Source organism: Magallana gigas, chromosome 4 (assembly GCF_963853765.1).
Source record: "Magallana gigas chromosome 4, xbMagGiga1.1, whole genome shotgun sequence".
Lineage (NCBI taxonomy): Eukaryota > Metazoa > Mollusca > Bivalvia > Ostreida > Ostreidae > Magallana > Magallana gigas.
The window spans coordinates 39,993,257-40,001,794 of record NC_088856.1 but is presented as its reverse complement, the minus strand read 5'-3'; the positions used below and the strand labels follow the sequence as shown (position 1 = coordinate 40,001,794).

The window sequence follows — 8,538 nt, the reverse complement described above, 5'->3', positions numbered from 1 at the left end:
ACTAGTAAAAGTAAATATAAACTAAACATTCAATATGACTTGATTGTTAAGTTTTTACTTTTTAATGCTTTTTCTTTGTGCTTTAGGTCCATAGCAACGCAATTTTGTCCATAGCAACACCTTTTTGACACATCAAGTCATTAATTTATTTACGTTTATTTAACTGCATGTATGTAGATTATTTTTATATTATTTTTTTTTAAATATTATGAGAAGAACATTTTATTATCATATTTTTCTTTTTATTCAATTAAATAATTTCCATAGCAACGTAATTTTAACCATAGCAACCCATTTTTTGACACAGAAATCAGACCTAGAATATGTTTTTAATGACTGTATGTATCTTTATTTGATATTTTAAAAACATCATTATTTAATTCTTTCCAATCACTTCCATTCTCTTTAGTTTTTCTAAATCATGTCCATAGCAACATTATGTTCTCCCTAACAACACATTTTTGCCATACAAATCAGACTCGAGATAGGTTTTATAAGCCTTCACACACTTTATGTGTTACAATAATGAAATGTTTAAATTTTAAAACTCATAAAAACTTTACCAAAATAATAAACACATTATGAAAAGGATTTGTATGGCAACACTTATCTGTTTGTGTGGAGAGAGAGAGAGAGAGAGAGAGAGAGAGAGAGAGAGAGAGACACTTTGACGGAGATACAAACTTTATAATTTTTATAAATTTAATCAGTGTTTTTAACATTACCATTATACATAGCGGTAATTTTTCAATTGTTTGAATTTGTTTTCTTGTTAAGCAAAATTAACAGCAGAATATTATCTACCTTACTTATTTAATAGAAATGCAATTTTAACCGTACAAATTTGTTTAAGGTGAAGTTTGACTTGGTTACATAAAAGTTATTTAAATATTTCTTGCTTCTAACAAAAGGACATCATACATGTATATAAAAATTGTTCATTGCCTAAATTTGTTTTTCCTAATTTGTTTTAACAAAATTATCACCCCCGTTTATGACATCTACAATGACTAACCTCAACAGTTCAAAGTGAAGAGTTTCAGTTGAAAATATACATGATGAGTTTACATAGCACACAAACAATACTACATTTTACAAGCGGCCCATGGTTCTTATCGGTCACCTGAGTACCTGCAGTGTGGCTCTTTCAATGTATATTCATGTGCATTATAATATAGGGCTATTATGAAATCATTTTTTTATTCCGGGATAGTTTAATCCAATACACTTTCGAAATTCTAAAAAAAATTATTAAAACATCATGGCATAACATACAGTGACATAATTGAACAAATCTTAAGAACAAAAAAATAATTGGGCAAAAATTACACTAGCCTACCCTATACATAATCATTAGAGCCCTGTCCTTACAAGAAAACTCCTGTTCCAGGGGCCAATAAATTCATAACTTTGAAAGAGGCATTCTTCTATATCATAACTATATACTTATTTCATCGGATTAATACCCAGGAGCATAGGAGAAGATTTTCAAAGAATTACTGCATTTAGAGCCCCACCCTAACACCAGAAAACCTCACCCAGGGCCATGAACTTCCCAATTTTGGAAGAGGCACTCTTCCTCATCATAAATATATACCTGGTATGTACTTTAGTACATACATTAACTTTGGTTTAAATTGGTTCAGTGGTTTCAAAAAAGAAGCTAAAAATGTTCAAAAGTTTACAACCAATGTAAAACGAATGATGACGGACAAATACAGATAGCAATAGGTCACCTGAGTGACTCGGGTGGCCTAAAAATAGTGAATCAGAAGTTCTAATAAAATGCTAAAGTGGCCAAGCTTCTAAAATTGTCCAAATCATTTTCAGCTTCTAGGTCCTTTTCTCCAACCATCTGATCACAACAGGAATCCTCCTCCTTTTTAAGTCCAATCTGCAGAAATAGCTGGAAACTTGATTTCCTGAAAGGAACTCATCAATTCTGAAAATCCGCTTTCCTTCTGCATTTCTCACTCTTCTCATCTCGTAGGCTACATCTTCTGGGTCAAGTTTATGACCACTGCTTTCTACAACCTCAAACTTTCAAGAAAGATTTTTGAGATTCAGTGAATCACTTAAACTCGCGTTTTGACTTCAAAGCCCATCCTTTGTGAAGAACTTCAGCAGAACCAACTGGATATGTGTCTACTTCATTTTCCCCTTGTGTATTCTCCTTATCTGATTCCATCCTTTTTACAAGATGTTTTCTACAATTGGAACACACTCCTGTAAAAGTTGAAAAACTATTACGGTAAATGATGGAGATATCATCTAAAAAATTCAAACAAGAGGCCCAGAAGCCAGTTCACTAATCTGAGCAACAATATAGCTCATCAAATTAACTTCATGGTATCAGAACAACATATCTAAAATAACAATTAAGAGTATACCTTGTTTAAAAAAATCTTTAAAATTTACTGCACATATTCCTATGTTAAACATCAAATCCCTTTTTAAAAGACTTTTCAAAAGATTGTTCTACTTATATTCCTTGGTTAAGACTGACCCAGTGGTTCTGGAGAGAAGTCAAAAATGCAAAAAGTTTACAGATGGATGGAAAGACAGACAGACATATATGTATGTAATCAGAAAGTAATCAGAAATGCTCACTTGAGCTTTCAGCTCAGGTGAGATAATAAAAAGCAAATCAATTATTTGATTACCTACGTTTAATTTTGTGTAACTGTTTGAAGAGCCAACATGGCTTAAAGCGCTCGCAGTAAAGAATTTATTTAATTTGGACTGCAACATCAGTCATTACAAAAACTCAGTGGTCCGAAGACTGCGGCCAGAAATTTTTTTATTCCTGCTAGTGAAATTAAAAAATTGACAAGTATGATGGACTTGTTAATATTTAAAAAGCCAAAAGTCTAAAACAATTTGTAATCAATTTTGAATGTTACACATATGGATATATGGGGGCAAGTAAATTTTTTGCAGGCCAATATATTTTGACAGACTACTGGTCCTAGGCTTTATTTATCAACAGAGAGAGAGAGAGAGAGAGAGAGAGAGAGAGAGAAATAAAGATTCTGTGTTTTTAATCTCAGTGCCATAATAACCAAAATAATTGACAAACCTGAACCAATTCTAATAAGACAATCATAATACTTCTTCAGGAAGAATGACTGCTCTTCTTGTTATGGTTCCTTTTGAATTGCTCTTGCTTTGATGATTACATGTCCATCCAAGGGAACACATCCTACTTGACCTCCATCCAACACCAAGAACATATCTAAATAAGATGTTAAAACTCATTTGTAAATGTGTTTATCATTACTTAACTAATTTTTTTCACAAATGCCCACTGCATGGTCAAGTAATGATGCAATCAAAATTTTTACACATACTTTTGATATAATCATTCTGGCAGGCATATTTTTTTTTAATTCTACATTCCCAGTTATGTCTACTAATGCTTAATTTTTGTTCCACTGACAGTTTTACAATTGTCACTCAATATAAAAAAATATGCTCAAAATCTTAAAATTTACTTTGCAATTTCTTAATTCACATTTTTTGACTTAGTATGAATCTGTAGACTTAATGCTGGTAGATTAAGTTTCTTGTGTATGCCAAACTTTTTGATGATCTGAAAGAATCTACCTCTATCTGCATTGTAATAATTGATTGATTCACAGTAATGCACAGATATATCTTGCAACATCAATATTAAAGAAGAGAAATATAAGTGAGGAAAGACAGAGAGATGGTTACATAAGAAAATGCCCTTAGTTAAATTCACAAGTACAAGTAATTATGTACACTTCAGTCCATTTATACCTGTACTTATTTTTCCTGATTCAAAACATTAAAAACAAAACAAAGCAAACAACATATGAATTTGTCATTTGCAAGCTAGTGTCTGTCATTGTCAAACTGAAGGCACAGTTACTACAATTAAATTAGATGCTTTGAGATAGAGAGAAAATGATAGAGAGAAAATTCTAATTCACTATGAAGCAAAGAAAATTTCTATGGGTCATTTTTTCTGTTAATTCAGAGATTTTCAAGCAACTCTTTCAAAACTAATCACATGTTCTTATTGATAAAGGTGTTTAATTTAAATTCTGCAAGTCTTTGAATTTAATTGTCTGATATTCATAACCATATTATGAAACATGATACATTCGTAAGACATGTCACATACCTGTGTTTTGGACAGATGGTATAAGTCTTTCATCATCTTCACTGAAGAAACCTCCCCTTATTTTCAATAATTCTGATTCTGATTTTATACTCCTACAAATTGAAAACTGTCGGAGGTGTGCATCTATGGAAAGATTACAACATGTCATAGGAATAATATGTCTTGGCCAGGTCTTTTTGTATATCCACAGGTATCATTCGGTGTGAAAAAGCTAAGCTACAGACAAACTGATTTCCATCTAAAAGAGAACAAGATATCTTATTAATATAAAAGCTTGTTAATGAACTGATATTGAGCATTCATGTATTTCCAAAACAAACATACATGTACTACATCTGAGAATCTAACTATGATAGTGTAATCTTATCATCATGGAGGCTTGATTTGGAATTAAAAATTGAAAATTAAAATTGCCCATTAAAAGAGAATGTATAATAAACAATCTGTCTTTTTATATGTTAGTGGGGGGGGGGGGGAGAGAGAGAGAGTGGGGGTTATGTATTTTTCATATAAATTTGCATTAATTTATGAATGCTCTACATTATTACTGGTAACTTATTTGAAATCCATCCAACATACTGACAAAAATACACATATTTTCAAAAGATACTGTAATTTTTCTGCAATTTCAAGCGGATGACAATTAAAACAATTGAGCAAAGTTTATAAGTCATTCCAATTCTTTCTAAAAATCTGTGTAAAATTGGTAAAGAGTGTATTTTTATTTTAGACAATTTAATTGAAATTAATCTAAACTCATCACATATGTTGACGGAACAACACTAACATTTACAAGTTGAATCAGATGTCATTCGTCTGCAATTTTAAACAAACATCAAGCAACCACAACTCCCTGTAAAATCAATCAAAAAGTCAAATTTTTTATCTGTTTATGAAGCAATATAGATGTTTTACATTAAATATCTTTGGCATAGATCAGACATATTTATAAAATATCACCTACCATTACAAGTTGCTGTAAGTCCCTTGCAAATTCAAGCAGACTACAACCAACTGAGCAGACAACATGTTTGGTTTCCACTTCCTGTTAGTTTAATTGAACCTCCGCCGCAGAAGAGTTCCATAAAGGGGGGTAATATTACATATTCAAAATCGAGGTTTGGTTACTTTGCTTTTAATGTTATTTCTTTTATACACATTGACTACCGTTTTTCACTGATAAATCTTATAAAACAATGTAAGAATTTTTTATCTAATATAGAATCAAAACAAATTCAGGTTGCTTTTTAGAGAAATTAATTTTTAAAAATACTTTAAATTTTACAATGAAAAACGTTAAAAAAGCAATTTGGGAAATAATACTTTGACATTCTGATTTCCAAATAAATGCAAATTTTAGTGTTATCATTTTTTTTCAAATTTAACAAAATTTTATGTTGATATGCATTGTTATTTTTACAAATTTGATGATTTGTTGGTATTTTAGTGTTTTTGTCTATTTTTGGTTGTTGCCATGGAAACAATGACCATGTGGCCAAAAATACCACATTTCTAAAATACCGCTTACCTATATGTATCAACATAACAATATCAAGGAAAAATAATTTTTTACACTTTCCACTTATTATATGGACAAAGCTCAATGATTACTGGCATTGTCTCTTATGAGGTGATAATTTTGGTCGGGGCGTGATCAAATCCAATAAAGCCCGAAGGGCTTTATGATAGATTTGATCACGCCCTGACCGAAATTATCACCTCATAATATTCAAAGAATGATTCCTTATTACTTATATTTATATAATTTTTAGCCATTGTGCGATTAAATATTTAAATATATATAAGCAAACCCCGCTGGCGCCTCAATTTGGCGTGACTTGTATTATGGGTTTTATAGTACAAAATCGATACGTAGTGTTATCACAGGCAAAGACACTGAAAAATGTAAATATAAAGGAATAAAGAATCATTCTTTGAGTATAAAAAGGTGGTAATTTCGGTCGGGGCGTGGTCAAATCCAATAAAGCCCGAAGGGCTTTATGATAGATTTGACCACACTCCGATCGAAAGTATTGCCTTTTAATATTCATAAAATGATTTCTTATTACTTATATTTATATCATTTACAATCTTTACACTTAAAAAATTACATATATTAAAGCCACTATTTTTATTTGTAGCACATGCTATGTTTTACTACGCGGCACATCCAATACCGTTTTTGGGCTATGTTATTATGAAATTATTGGATTTTATGCTTCAAAGTTGACTCATGATGTTATCACAAATACAGTAGAAAATATAAATATTGTGTATTGTTATACTTGCCGAAAAAACTAAATAAACATGAACCTTAAAATCACTGATGATTTTAAATTTGTTTAATTTTTCATATACAAACGTTTATGGTTATATGTATAGAACTGGTTTTGTGTTGCTGGTGTTTTTTTTTTCGCACAAAATACAAAAAATACAAAATGTGCTCTGTGCTTTCTACATCTGCAAACATGTTATCGTTTTTGCTTATATATGTATACAACGGGGGGGGGGGGGGGGGGGGGCTACTAAGACATATTAATTGGTGCAACAGCCAAGAACCCCTTTATTTTCTATTGTCATATTTATCTCCAGAACTCATTTTATAAACCCGTTAATAAAGATAAAGTTTAAAATCAATTAAAGTCTAAATTCTATATTTGACAACAAGTACATTTGTAACCATATTCTAGAAAATGGCTACCGTGAATTGTGTAAAAATAACTGCCCCCTACCGCCAAATAGCTTGTTTCAAAACACGTCGTACTAAAGGATTTCCACCTTGTTTTTTTTTCTGTTCGTCTTGGCAAAGTTTATTATTTACAAGAATAGATATGGGTGGCATGTACCCCATATTCAAGATTTTCGACTTGGATTTTCACTGTTCACTGTCAGCCGATCTCTAAGGTAAAAATCACTAAACTTTTTAATTAAAAGACTGGCGTATATAGTTCATGTCTGTAACAAATACTGCCACCAATTTTACACCCTGATAATGTGAAGAGTGCAAACATCTGTGCTTATAAAAACAGTCTGTACACGAGTGCGATTAGAACTATTTTGCAGGTGTTGCATAACCATTACGTCATTAAAAAAGAAAAGAAAAATACGCACGCATACACAATAAACAATTAAAACAGACTGTATTAAAACACTCACGGACAATAATTATGTAAGTAACATAATTATTATTATTACCTAATCAAAGGGCTTTTGTTGTTTTATTACAAATTAAATATTTGCAACTATTTTGAACTGCCGGTCAATAGACTTCGGTCTATTGACCGCCGGTCAATAGACTGCGATCTATTGGACCGCCGGTCAATAGACTGCGATCTATTTGATCAGCAACACAGCATTTCAGAACGCATGTATGTTAATGTTTCATCCTTTCGATAGTTCTCAGGAAATGTATATTCCTTTACATAGACGCTGTTTTTAGTACTTGGTGAAACCAAATTCAATGTTATCAAAATGGAGTAGTTTTAAAGCCTCATAAAAGGTAAATCTAAAGGGTTGAAGACTCCCCCTTCTTTGTGTAAACTAATACATGTATTAATTTGAGATGTTGTTAAGCATGCGGCAGGTTTTGTGCATGTAAACGATGAAAAAACGTATATTGCATAATGGCAAGAAACCATCTGTAATATGCAAATTGTAAGGAATTAGGTAATAAAACATTTATTTAATGCTTGAGCAGTCAATAGACCAGAATTGTTTCCCTTGGTGCAGGGAACAGCTCAGTATGATCTATTGCCCTCGGCCAACAATAGATCATACTGAGCTGTTCCCTGCACCTCGGGAAAAATATTCTGGTCTATTGACTGCTCAAGCATTATAGAACTGTATATGATTCCCTCTACTATTAGAACAAAAAAAATACCGAAACTCATTGTTAATTCATAGCTTTATAGAAACTCACAGGATTGAAATTCACACGCTCTGTTTATCGATTGGTCGAAACCTACAGAGATCTAAAAAAAAAAATTGCGGACTGCACGAAATAATCATGATTATGTCAGACTCAAATTCCCCTAGGAGATGATTTGGCTGTTTCTTTATGATCATTTAGGCCAAAACGGTCAGTCTTAGAAAGTAAAATTTCCTCAGATTGCTTTTCTAACCTGCACTTTTTTAAATTTGGATTTTTCATTTATTTGAAATACATAAAAAAAATCTTGCATTTTTGGGAAGTTTTTATTATTGTAGAGAGGAACGATCTCGCTTTAACAACACAGTCTCTCCTAAGGGGAATTGTTCCCAACCTATGAAATGCGAAATACACTGCAAGATTACAATGGAACTTAACCAGAAGAAATATTTCTGTACTGTTAAAGGTGTTGATACATGAAGCAGTCTATATATCTTTTCTTACAAATATAAGGATGACG

The 8,538-nt window shown here is 31.7% G+C and overlaps 1 long non-coding RNA gene across 2 annotated transcripts; it reads right to left on the bottom strand.

The window, feature by feature from the left end:
* Positions 1–872: 872 nt before the first annotated feature.
* LOC117685208 (uncharacterized) lies at positions 873–5,343 on the bottom strand. Of its 2 annotated transcripts, XR_010713214.1 has the most exons (5): positions 5,115–5,343; positions 4,938–5,003; positions 4,151–4,388; positions 3,080–3,235; positions 873–2,226 (listed from the first exon to the last, which is right to left on the bottom strand). It is a non-coding gene; the product is annotated as an uncharacterized lncRNA (long non-coding RNA). The 2 variants fall into 2 exon arrangements; XR_010713213.1 differs by lacking the exon at positions 5,115–5,343 and having other exon boundaries at positions 874–2,226; positions 4,938–5,096.
* Between the last annotated feature and the right edge of the window lie 3,195 nt (positions 5,344–8,538).